Here is a 12105-nt window from a genome sequence, read left to right as displayed (position 1 = left end):
GACATGCCCGGAACTCCTCCCCAGGGAGGTGTCCGGTAGGCATCCAGATCAGATGCCCCAGCCACCTCATCTGGTTCCTCTCGATGCGGAGGAGCAGCGGCTCGACACTGGGCCCCTCACGGATGATGGAGCTTCTCACCCTATCTCTAAGGGAGAGCCCGGACACCCTGCGGAGGAAACTCATTTCGGCCGCTTGTATTCGGAATCTTGTTCTTTCGGTCACGACCCACAGCTTGTGTCCATAGGTGAGGGTAGGAAGTACATTTGTATAGGAAATACTATTTGGTACATACATAAGCCGCACCTGTTTAAAAGCCGCAAGCGCCCACATGAAACCCACATTGAAACACCAGATATCTACAAAGAAAGATGGTACACAGAAAGAGTTTTCAAAGTTTTAAAACTTTAGCTTAGCTTAACATAGCAACAACACGGTAAAGGGCTGGTAAAAAAAAAAAAAAAACATACCGCTAAAAAAAAACAGGTGGCAGCTACACAGTAGCAACACGGTAGCACAGCAGAACCACTTAAAAAAAAAATATAGTGCATTTTCCGCACTATAAGGCGCACCGCATTATAAGGCTCACCTTCAATGAATGGCCTATTTTAAGACTTTTTTTTCCATATATAAGGCACACTGGATTATAAGGCGCACCACATTGTAAGGTGCACAGAATAGACGCTACAGTAGAGGCTGGGGTTAGGTTATGCATCCATTCGACGGAGTTGCACTAAATGCTCAATATTGATATCCATATATAAGGCGCACCGGGTTATAAGGCGCACCGTCGGCTTTTGAGAAAATGAAAGGCTTTTAGGTGCGCCTTATAGTGCGGAAAATACGCTACTTAAATCACTGAGACGTGGCAGTAACATAGCAGAAACATGCTAGGGCAGTGCTAACGCTTGGACTAATAGGGCTGGTTAAAAAAAACATACTGTTAAACGTCACTTCCTCTGCACATATATTCCTCCAGCCTCACTCTTACCTTTTCCGCTCGAGTGCCCCCTTGCGGCCGTTAGGAAAAAAAATGCACAAATTAGCCGCATCACAGCATAAGCCGCAGGGTTGAAAACGTGTGAAAAAAAAAAAAAATTGCGGTTTATAGGGCGGAAATTACGGTATATAGTGTTCCTGCTCTATGGGGACAAAAGGCAATATCCAAAGAGATGATCCCAATGATATCTCAAGGACCTCTGTGGGAATACATTCCTCAGAAATGACAATTAGTCAAGTGAGACCGTTATTAGGACCTCTCTGCAGACTGTCACTTGCTGTTAGTGCTGACAAATGCCTGTAAAGCGTTCCCCCCCCCCAAAGCCCCCCTCCCATCATCACCCCCCAACAATCTCGCCATCTCCACTTCTCACCCCCCTCAACCCACCAGCGCCACACCGCCCTCTGGCCCATACAGCGAGGCACTCTTGCAACTGGAGTTGCATCATCGTTTTTTTTGGGGGGGGGACGCGACGGCCCCTCGCAACGATGCGCGTGGACGGAGGAGGGATGGAGAGATAAAAAAAAAAAGTTAAAATCAAAAATTGAGTATCATACAGTATCGTGTAGTACTGAATGGATATAGGCTTATTGTATCTTCTGCCATCAAATGGAAGAGCAAGTCATTGTCCTGAAGTACTGTCAGTGGCTATGATGGGAAAACATATACATATATGTAATTATTGAAAAAAAAATCAACATATTCAGTGAAATTGATAAATCACTGTTGTACAAAGTACAGTCCAGTACAGTATAGTATAATTTCATATTGCAGCAAATCATACAAGTATAGCCAAGTAGAATATAGCATCATATTATGTAGTATTGTATTATACAGTAATATACAGTTTAGTGTCATCAGATATGATAGTGATGTGTATTACAGTGTATAATGCAGTGTTTTCTATTGTATTATACCGTTAAGTATAGGTTTGCATCATATGGTACAAACGTGACAACCATTCACACGAAATGGGGACCGAGCCCTGACACAAGGGTTTTACAATATATTTCAAAACTAATCTTGCAATATTGCTCCTGGTTTTCAGATCATTTGATTTCAGAGGGAAAAAAATGTACCTGAAGTGCACAAGCACATGTGGTGTAGACTCACTGTAACTTCCCACTAACAACCCAGGCTAAACATTCTTCTGATATGACCATCTTAGAGTATAGTTTATCATCGTGTAGCCTCGTATCATACATCCGCTAGTACTGTAGTTATTTCGCATCAGATTTTACAGTACAATTCTGTATATAGTATCAGTATAGTATTGTACCCAACAGGAAAGCACGGGTGTCAAACTCAAGGCCCGGGGGCCAGATCTGGCCCGCCACCGGATATTATGTGGCCCGCAAAGCCAAATCTAGAGTGTCAATTTCCATGATTCTTTCGCATTTTCATGTACCATTAATGATAAAGTTGAACTATTACAACCATTTTTGTGTTAACAAATGTGAATAGTTGAAAAACACATTTGATTTCTGATTCCAAAAGTAGTTCATAAATTGATGTAAATATTATATGATAAATATATTGATGAGATGATTAAATATTTTTGTTCAATAGTCATAACGGCCCTCTGAGGGAAACCAGAACAACAATGTGGCCCGTGAGAAAAATGAGTTTGACACCCCTGCAGTAAAGGATAGCTTTATAGGGTATTATACAGTACATGTTTTTTGGATCATACTGTATAGTAGAGTGACTTTTGTCCATCCGTCCATCCATCCATCCATTATCTACCGCTTTTCCAGGTCGGAACGTATAAACATTTCCCTTTTTAAATTTAAGATACAGTAATTTTTGGCCTACAGAGCGCACCTGAATATAAGCCTCACCCAATACATCCATCCATTATCTACCACTTCTCCAGGTCGGGTCACGGGGGAAGTAGCTTCAGCAGGGATCACCCAGACTTCCCTTTTCCCAGCCACTTCTTCCAGCTCTTCCGAAGGGATCCCGAGGCGTTCCCAAGCCAGCCGAGACACATAGAATCTCCAGCGTGTCCTGGGTCATCCTCGGGGTCTATTTCCGGTGGGCCATGCCTGGTAAACCTCACCAAGGAGGCGTCCAGGAGGCATCCGAATCAGATGCCCAGCCACCTCATCTGGTTCCTCTTGATGCGGAGGAGTAGCGGTTCGACACTGAGCCCCTCCCGGATGACCGAGCTTCTCACCCGTTCTCTAAGGGAGAGGCCGGACACCCTGCGGAGGAAACTCATTTGGGCCACTTTTATCCGATCTTGTTCTTTCAGTCACGACCCACAGCTCATGCCCACAGGTGAGGGTAGGAACGTAGAGCGACCGGTAAATCGAGAGCTTCGCCTTTCGACTTAGCTCCCTCTTCACCATAACACACCGATCCAAAGTCCGCATCACTGCAGACGCTGCCCCGATCTGGCTGTCCATCTCCCGCTCCATTCTTCCCTCACTCATGAATGAGACCCTAAGATACTTGAACTTCTCCACTTGGGGAAGGATCTCATCCCCGACCCGGAGAGGGCACGGCACGCTTTTCCGACTGAGGACCAAAGTCTCGGATTTGGAGGTGCTGATTCTCATCCCAGCCGCTTCAAACTCGGCTACGAATCGCTCCGGTGAGAGCTGGAGATCACGGCTTGATGAAGCCAACAGAACCACTATTGTATAGTATATATATATATATGGAAGATGATTTCAAGCTTGAATATGTTAAAAAGGAAATTGTAGCAAGGTTTTGAAATGATTGAGGATGCAGAAGTATTGACTGGTAAAGGACATGCGAGTAAGGACACGGAGTCCCTAGTATCAGCTCGTTGGAGGTGTAGCGAGAATGCGCCGTCAAACCAAGAAGTGTTTTATTTGAACACATTCAGACAGCTGTTAAATGGAAGTCAATTATTCATAACAAGCACGTACTGTAGCATCCGCGCCATCTTGACAGACATCTTTACTGCCGCGTGGTGTAGGAAAAGCCGGTGAATCTTTTCTGCTGAGTATCACGATCAATATTTACAATTACCGTGGCATTTCGAAAGCCTCAAACCTACACGGGCGCTTCAGAATGCACGTGCGGAGCAAAGACGCCCAACCTAAACAGAAATATTCAGAGCATTTAATAAAGTGATTACAGTACGTTGCCGCATCCGTAATTGGAAATAGATCCGACAGCACAAAATAAAACATAATGGATAAAAAAAAAATGTGGCTTCATGACTGTGGAACTTTTGATGTAAATACATCCATACTTGGGATTATTGTTGAAAATGTATCGGATAGTCCAGGAAAACAAATTACAACAAATTACAGTTCAGTTTGATGTCTGAATATTAACATTTGATTTTTTTTTGTTTCTGTCAACTAATCTTTCCCAAGGCTGGCAGTTTCTGATCTTCGGTAAACACGAACACGCTCTCAACGAAAACCGGCTCGATTCGGCGCAGGGTGGCTCGTGCCGGACGACTGCAGAGCATCCGGCGGAGTCTGGTGTGCTTGATAAGGACGTCCTCACAAGGCAAGTCTCGCTGTGAATAATGGCGAAACTCGTGTGGGTGTTTGTGTGTGCGGGAGGGAGACGACGGTAGCGAGAGAGAAAGTCTGAAAGTGAACCAGACGGGAAGTGTAAAAGATATGAGCATATTCATCCAACCGCAAATCTTGCGGTCCTGAAATCGAAACTCAAATAGATCAATTCATCAAAAAGGATTCAGTTGCTTGTGTGCAATCCGCGGTTGATTAATTATGTCTTGAAGCAAAAGGGAGCGCAGAGGTTTGATTCAGTCTCGTCTAGCCATACATAAATTGTCAATACTGGCTGTCCTCATTAAGGTCTCAGGTATGGATGCGCCGATGTAAATGTCTTCAGACTGTGCATGAATATAAATATTTACATTTGAGTACACGACGATACAGAGTGGTGCGACTTGTCAATGCCATTTTTCAATCTGTACGTGGACGCCTGCATGACTGAGTTTGGAAAAACCGCCACATACATCACGGTTCTCACCGAGTCGTTAGGCAAGTTGATTACCGCTCGTATTTTTAATTGATTGTAAATTTCAAAACGGACAACATTAACCTGTAAGATTTCATGTGTTGGCCAAGGTGCGCTAGGAGGCAGAGTTACTTGAGTACAATAATTGGGTTTTCCACCCAACCTCGGGTATTAAGATACACATTTTTGACATTTTCTAAATTCTGTAGTAATACTGAACGGTTTTTACACGTTTTATTTTTACACCTATGGGAGTAAATGTAGCTTAGACGTAAATGTCGATGAGCAAGGGGGGAAGTTCGAAAGGCACAACAAAGGATGAAAAATGGAAAGGCAGTTGGTCCTGATGACATACCGGTAGAGGTATGGAAGCAATTTGGAGAGATGGCTGTGGAGTTTTTGGCCAACTTATTCAACAGAATACTAGCGGGTGAGAAGATGCCTGAAGAATGGAGGAAAAGTGTGCAAGTTCCCATTTTTAAGAACAAAGTTGCAGAGCTGTGGCAACTATAGAGGGATAAAGGTGATGAGCCACACAATGAAGTTATGGGAAAAAGTAGTGGAGCGTAGACTCGGGTCAGAAGTCAGTATCTGCGAGCAAGAGTAGGGTTTCATGCCTAGAAAGAGTTCCACAGATGCATTATTTGCCTTGAGGATGCTAACTGAAAAGTACAGAGAAAGTCTGAAGGAGCTAAATTGTGTGTTTGTGGAGCTGTGTGCTGTAGGTGTGACAGAAGAATTTAAGGTGGAGGTGGGACTGCATCAGGGATCCACGCTGAGCTCCTTCCTGTTTGCAGTAGGCTGAGAGATGAGGTTAGACTGGAATCCACTTGGACCACGACGTTCGCAGATGATATTGTCATATGCAGGGAGCAGGTGGAGGAACAATTAGAAAGATGGAGGCATGCACTTGAAAGGAGATGAATGAAGATCAGCCGAAGTAAAATAGAATATATGAGCGTGAATGAGAGCGGTGGAGGTGGAAGTGTGAGGCTACAGGGAGAAGAGATGGCGAGGGTGGACGACTTCAAATACTTGGGGTCAGCAATCCAGAGCAATGGTGAGTGTGGTAAGGAAGTGAAGAAAAGGGTCCAAGCGAGGTGAAACAGTTGGCGGAAGGTGTCTGGTGTTCTATGCGACAGAAGAGTCTCCGCTAGGATGAAGGGCAACGTTTATAAAACAGTGGCGAGGCACTAAGGAAACCACAGGAAGCAGAACTGGAGGTGGCAGAAATGAAGATTTTAAGGTTCTCGCTCGGTGTGAACAGGTTGGATAGGATTAGAAATGAGCTCATTAGAGGGACAGCCAAAGTTGGAGTTTTTGGTAGAAAGGTGCTGAGGATGGAGCTGCCAGGCAAAAGAGCGAGAGAAAGACCAAAGAAAAGGTTGATGGATGTTGTGAGGGAGGACATGAGAACAGTGGGTATTAGCGAGGAAGATGCACCACATTGGCTTAGATAGAAAAAGATGACAAGCTGCGGCGACCCCTAATCGGGACAAGCCGAAAGGAAAAGAAGAAGAAGCCCATCCCATTTTTAAATTTGTAAAAATGATGACTTGTCAAATTTGTACCTTAAGCCGCAATGGCCACTATGTACATTGAGGACATCTTGCTTGCACAGAGAATCTCGCTTAACTCACCGCAAGTCAAACATTCATCCGCACGGGAGAGCAGCAAGAATTGCCAAACAGATGGGTTTGCATATTAATGCATCCAAAACGCAAGTGATGTGCATAAATCCAACGGCACATGCACTGCGGATGACTATTGATGTGTTTGCGACAATATTGTCAACGTCCGAAGATAACCTCGTATGTGCGCATCATGACAAGTCGGAGTTTTTAGACGCAGTGATGTCCTCAATGTTTTCATCACGGCTCTCCATTGGCTCAATGACAATTGCAGTGTTTTACACAACACCCATTTACATTATTTTAAATGTATTTGTCATATTTAAAAGGGTTGCCAGGTTTCTTCATAAGAGATCTTTTGGTATTTGGGGTTAAAATTCACAATAGCCCAATAATTATATTTCACTTAATGTCCACAAGTCACACTGAGAGGGATGGTTCTTTCGCATACAAATGCCAATTACGGCTTTCATCACCATGACGACAGGTACCTAGCAACTACACTGTATATGTCGTGTAAAAGTTAAATTCCGTAGTTGACGATTGGAGAGTCACTCTGGAGGCTCAAGTGTGTGTGTCCAGTGCTCCCCGTTATTCACGGTGGTTACGTTCCTTACACCCCCAGGAATCACGAAAATTCGCGAATAAAAAAAAAAATATATATATATGCGTTCTCCCAGCATGCTTTGCGGCAGTAAGGACCTCCTTAGTGCCGCAAAGCATGCTGGGAGGATGTCAATAGCATTCAAAGTGTATGTTTTTTTGTCAACTATTTCTCGAGTCATTCTTTCATCCATCTATCCATTTTCTTAGCCACTTATCCTCACAAGGGTCGTGCTGGAGCCTATTCCAGCTGTCAACATCAGTTTTTTATTATTATTTGCTAGTTATTCTATTTTGTTTGCTGTGGTGTGATAATTTTAGTTTTGATTGGAGAAGGGAACAGTGTACAGATAATGAAAAGGCAATTTTTATGTCTGCTGTAAGTTGTAGATAAGCAAAAGATCGCAATCTGCTCAAGACCAAAACCAATTGTCTTTTTTCCCATTTCGTGTTTAAAAATAGAAAATGGAGTGGTATACTCAGCAAAAGTGTTACTTTGATCAATTGATCCGAGATGAGTGACGTGCGTACAAACGCCATCCAAATACTTTTCTTGATGGTCAGTGATGGGTGAGTGACGGTTACAGGCCAACGCAACATAAAAATCCCCTCGAAGCCGGAGAACATCGGGTTGCCGCATAACGTGCCGAGTACTCAATCGCTAAATTTGCCTTTTCCGTCCGTCAAATCCAAACGGCAGCCTCGAACGGTCGGCCAGAGGCCGTCAACAGGCCGGGGTCTTAGTGAGCGCTTGATTATTGACAACGGTGTTGATTGAGACGGAGGGAAAGAGAGAGAGAGAGCGAGGGGGAAGGTATGGGGACTAATGCAAAACACCAGGCTCATCCCACTCGGGCTAAAAGGATTGCAAGTAACAAAACGGCGTTTACAAATAGATGTGACCCTGATGGATGGATCTGCCCATACCATGAAGTGAATTACTTAATTAGCCTTCAGATGTTGTTACGGCGAACGCCGTTTATCGGGAGGGTGAGTCACCACGCCTACTCGCAAATGTTGACCAAAAACATTTCTTCCGTTTTTTTTTTTTACCCATCCTACCTGCTTTAAACACATTTTAATACACTAAAAGACATTTAAAAAAATCAAAGTATACCTACAGTGAAGAAAATAAGTATTTGAACACCCTGCTATATTGCAAGTTTTCCCACTTAGAAACCATGGAAGGGTCTGAAATTTTCCATCGTAGGTGTGTGTCCACTGTGAGAGAGATAATTAAAAAAAATAATACATCCAGAAATCAAAATGATGATTTTTTTTTTTTTTGCCATTTATTTGTGTGATACAGCTGGAAATAAGTATTTGAATACCTGAGAAAACCAATGTTAATATTTGGTACATTAGCCTTTGTTTGCAATTACAGACGTCAAATATTTCCTGTAGTTGTTCACCAGGTTTGCACACACTGGAGAAGGGATTTTGGCCCACTCCTCCACGCAGATCTCGTCTAGATTAGGCGGGTCTCTGGCCTGTCGCTGAGAAACACGGAGTTTCAGCTGCCTCCAAAGATTTTCAATTGGGTTTAGGCCTGGAGACTGGCTATGCTTCTTATGGAGCCACTCCTTGGTTTTCCTGGCTGTGTGCTTCGGGTCATTGTCATGATGAAAGACCCAGCCCCGACCCATCTTCGATGCTCTGACTGAGGGAAAGAGGTTGTTCCTCGAAATCTCACAATACATGGCAGCAGTCATCCTCTCTTTAATACAGTTCAGTCGTCCTGTCCCATAACCAGAAAAAAACATCCCCAAATCATGATGCTACCACCCCCATGCTTCACAGTAGGGATGGTGTTCTTGGGATGGAAGTCATCATTCGTCTTCCTTCAAACACGGTTAGTGGAATTATGACTAAAAAGTGCCATTTTGGGCTCATCTGACCACAAAACCTTCTCCCATGACGCCTCTGTATCATCCAAATGGTCACTGGCACATTTAGGACGGGCCTTGACATGTGCTGGTTTAAGCAGGGGAACCTTCCGTGCCATGCATGATTTCAAACCGTGACGTCTTGGTGTATATTACCAACAGTCACCTTGGAAACGGTGGTCCCAGCTCTTTTCAGGTCATTGACCAAATCGTGTCGTGTAGTCCTGGGCTGATTCCTCACCTTTCTAAGGATCATTGAGACCCCAACGAGATGATTTCTTGCACGGGGCTCCTCTCAGTCATGTTTAGCTTCTTCCATGTTCTTATGTTTGCTCCAACAGTGGGCCTTTTTTTTCACCAAGCTGCTTGGCAATTTCTCCGTAGCCCTTTCCAGCCGTGTGGAGTTGTACAATTTTGTCTCTCGTGTCTTTGGACAGCTCTTTGGTCTTGGCCATGTTACAAGTTTGAGTTTTACTGATTGTATGGGGGGGGGGGGGGGGCAGGTGTGCTTTTGCAGCTACCGACCTCACACATGTGCATCGGATTCAGGACAATGTATGGAGTGGAGGTGGACTTTTAAAGGCGGACTAACAGGTCTTTGAGGTTCAGAATTCTAGCAGGTGTTCAAATACTTATTTGCAGCTGCATCACAAATAAATCGTTAAAAAAAAATCATACATTGTGATTTCTGGATTTTTCTTTTTAGATTATCTCTCTCACAGCGGACATGCACCTACGATGAAAATTTCAGACCCCTCCATGATTTCTAAGTGGGGATAACTTGCAATATAGCAGGGTGTTCAAATACTTATTTGCTTCACTGTATGTAGCTGTTCGCACGCTCACAAATGTCTCCAATAAGAGCTTGATTCAATCTTTTTCTTCTACTTTTGTATTTGTCACTCCCAGGTGAAGTTTACCGTCAAACTAAAATAGAAATGAACATTGCACACTCGAGCACGAAAACGTCGAACCGAACCGTGAAATTTTATCTCACGCAAATGAGTGTAGATGAACGATAAAGGAGGCATGCCTGCCATCTCTTTAGGATTTAGAGTTGTGCACATTTTGCTGTTTGGAAGCGCATATTAATTGAGTCGTTAATATAGTTTATTCACGTCCTTCACACTTCATTAAATGGCTTGGCCTAATCCTCATGCGGAGACGCCAACTGGTATACATTGAATAGTAATTTGATTTGTTGCCACGTTGTTATTCCGTCTTTTAAAGGCTTGATCACATCCGATTTACGGTGCAAATCGGCCCGGGTTAAAACTATCCAAAGCCGCACGCCACCCGAATTGAACGTCTTCTTTCTAAACCCGTGCCGCAGTCCATAAAGTTTTTAAGGCAGGTTTTCTTGCATGACTGAAAACATTACCTGCTCGGTGTAAAAAAAAACCAAAAAAAAAAAACGCCTGACCTGTCTTGGAGATATTCGCAGGCTTACATCCCCAATGCATTGCCGCGTGTTCCTGCATCCTAAAAATAGTGCGAGGGGTTACACAAGGTTTGTGTTCAGCTCGCACTTTACTGCTGCAAACCGCCGCGCTACCTCACCGATCCGTTTCAACTATAACGCTCGGGAGGACCCGGCGGTGGCTTCAGACGTCGAAGTTTCACAGACTGCGGCCCGGCGTGTCTCCACGGAAGAGGTCGGAGATCGTGACTCCGGTTATTACGTTCCCGGCCCGGAGAAAGAACGCCGGTCTGACTAATAAGACTTATCAGAGTGAAAATAGTCTTTGATTGTTCTCGCTCGCTTTAACGGTTCAGGAGAAATATCTCGGGGGGGATGTATTTCGGCTCTTAAGTTCGTCAACCTTACATTTCTTTACTATAAGAGGAGACGTGAGCAGCAGACTCACTTTATTGACTTATTATTATTATTTATTTGCTTTTCACTTCAGTCAGCTTTTCACAATTTGGTACAAATCCAATGAAAACAGTTCAAATTTATACCTTTGATTGCTTGAATTTTTTTTTTTGTAACCGCAAATGTTGAATAAATAAGTCATGTCATATAATTATCCAAGCCGCTTATCCTCACAAGGTTGCAGGAAAGCCTATCTCAGCTAGCTTCGGGTCGCCAATCATTCACAGGGGGAGATATCGACACCATCACTGAGCAGGAATTGATCCCTCACTGCCCACACCAAAGGCGGGCGTCTGTACCACTACACCATCAGTGACTCCTGAAAAAATAAGTAGAAATCAAATATTGAGTAGTGGGTGGCACAGTGGAGCAGCTGGTAAAGCGATGGCCTCACAGTTCTGAGGTTCTGGGTTCAATCCCGGACCCGCCTGTGTGGATTTTGCATGTTTTCCGTTCCTGCATGGGTTTTGTATGCGCACTTCGGTTTCCCCCATCCCAAAAACATGCAAGATTAATTGGACACACTAAATTGCCCGTAGGTGCGTTTGTGAGTGCGGGTGTTTGTGTGGATGTTCCATGCGATTGGCTGGTGACCAGTTCAGGGCGTACCCTGCCTCCTGACCGTTGACAGCTGGGATAGGCTCCACCACTTCCCGCGACCCTTGTGAGGATAAGCGGGGAGGATAAGTGAAAATGGACTGACGGATGGAAATATATATATGATAGGCGTATCAAATTTTGGGTGGCTGTAAAAAATGATGCAATACCCTCACGGGCATTTTTATTGTGCTTTATCAAAATTAAAAACTGGAGGCTGCAACTGAACTAAGGTGCATTTGTGCATTTAATCACGAGGCTCCCTGTATTAATTCTTCCAAATATGTATTCCCGTTCACACCTGCACATTCCCGTACACTCCCATTAATTTCTGTTAACTCCGTCGAAACCTTTGCGGTGTCACAAGGCGCTCAGTGCTTTGTGAAAGTGCTCCATTTTTAATTAAGTAAAAATGTTGGAACTGTGACTTTTTCGCATAATATCCCACTAAATATGCATGAAACCCCGGTTCTACACACGCACACGCAAACAAAACCCATTAGAACGTAAAGAAACGATTCCCCCCGCATTCATTTGCG

Source organism: Syngnathoides biaculeatus, chromosome 23 (genome assembly GCF_019802595.1).
Source record: "Syngnathoides biaculeatus isolate LvHL_M chromosome 23, ASM1980259v1, whole genome shotgun sequence".
Classification (NCBI taxonomy): Eukaryota; Metazoa; Chordata; class Actinopteri; order Syngnathiformes; family Syngnathidae; genus Syngnathoides; species Syngnathoides biaculeatus.
The sequence above is the reverse complement of the archived record's forward strand: the minus strand, read 5'-3'. Positions refer to the sequence as shown.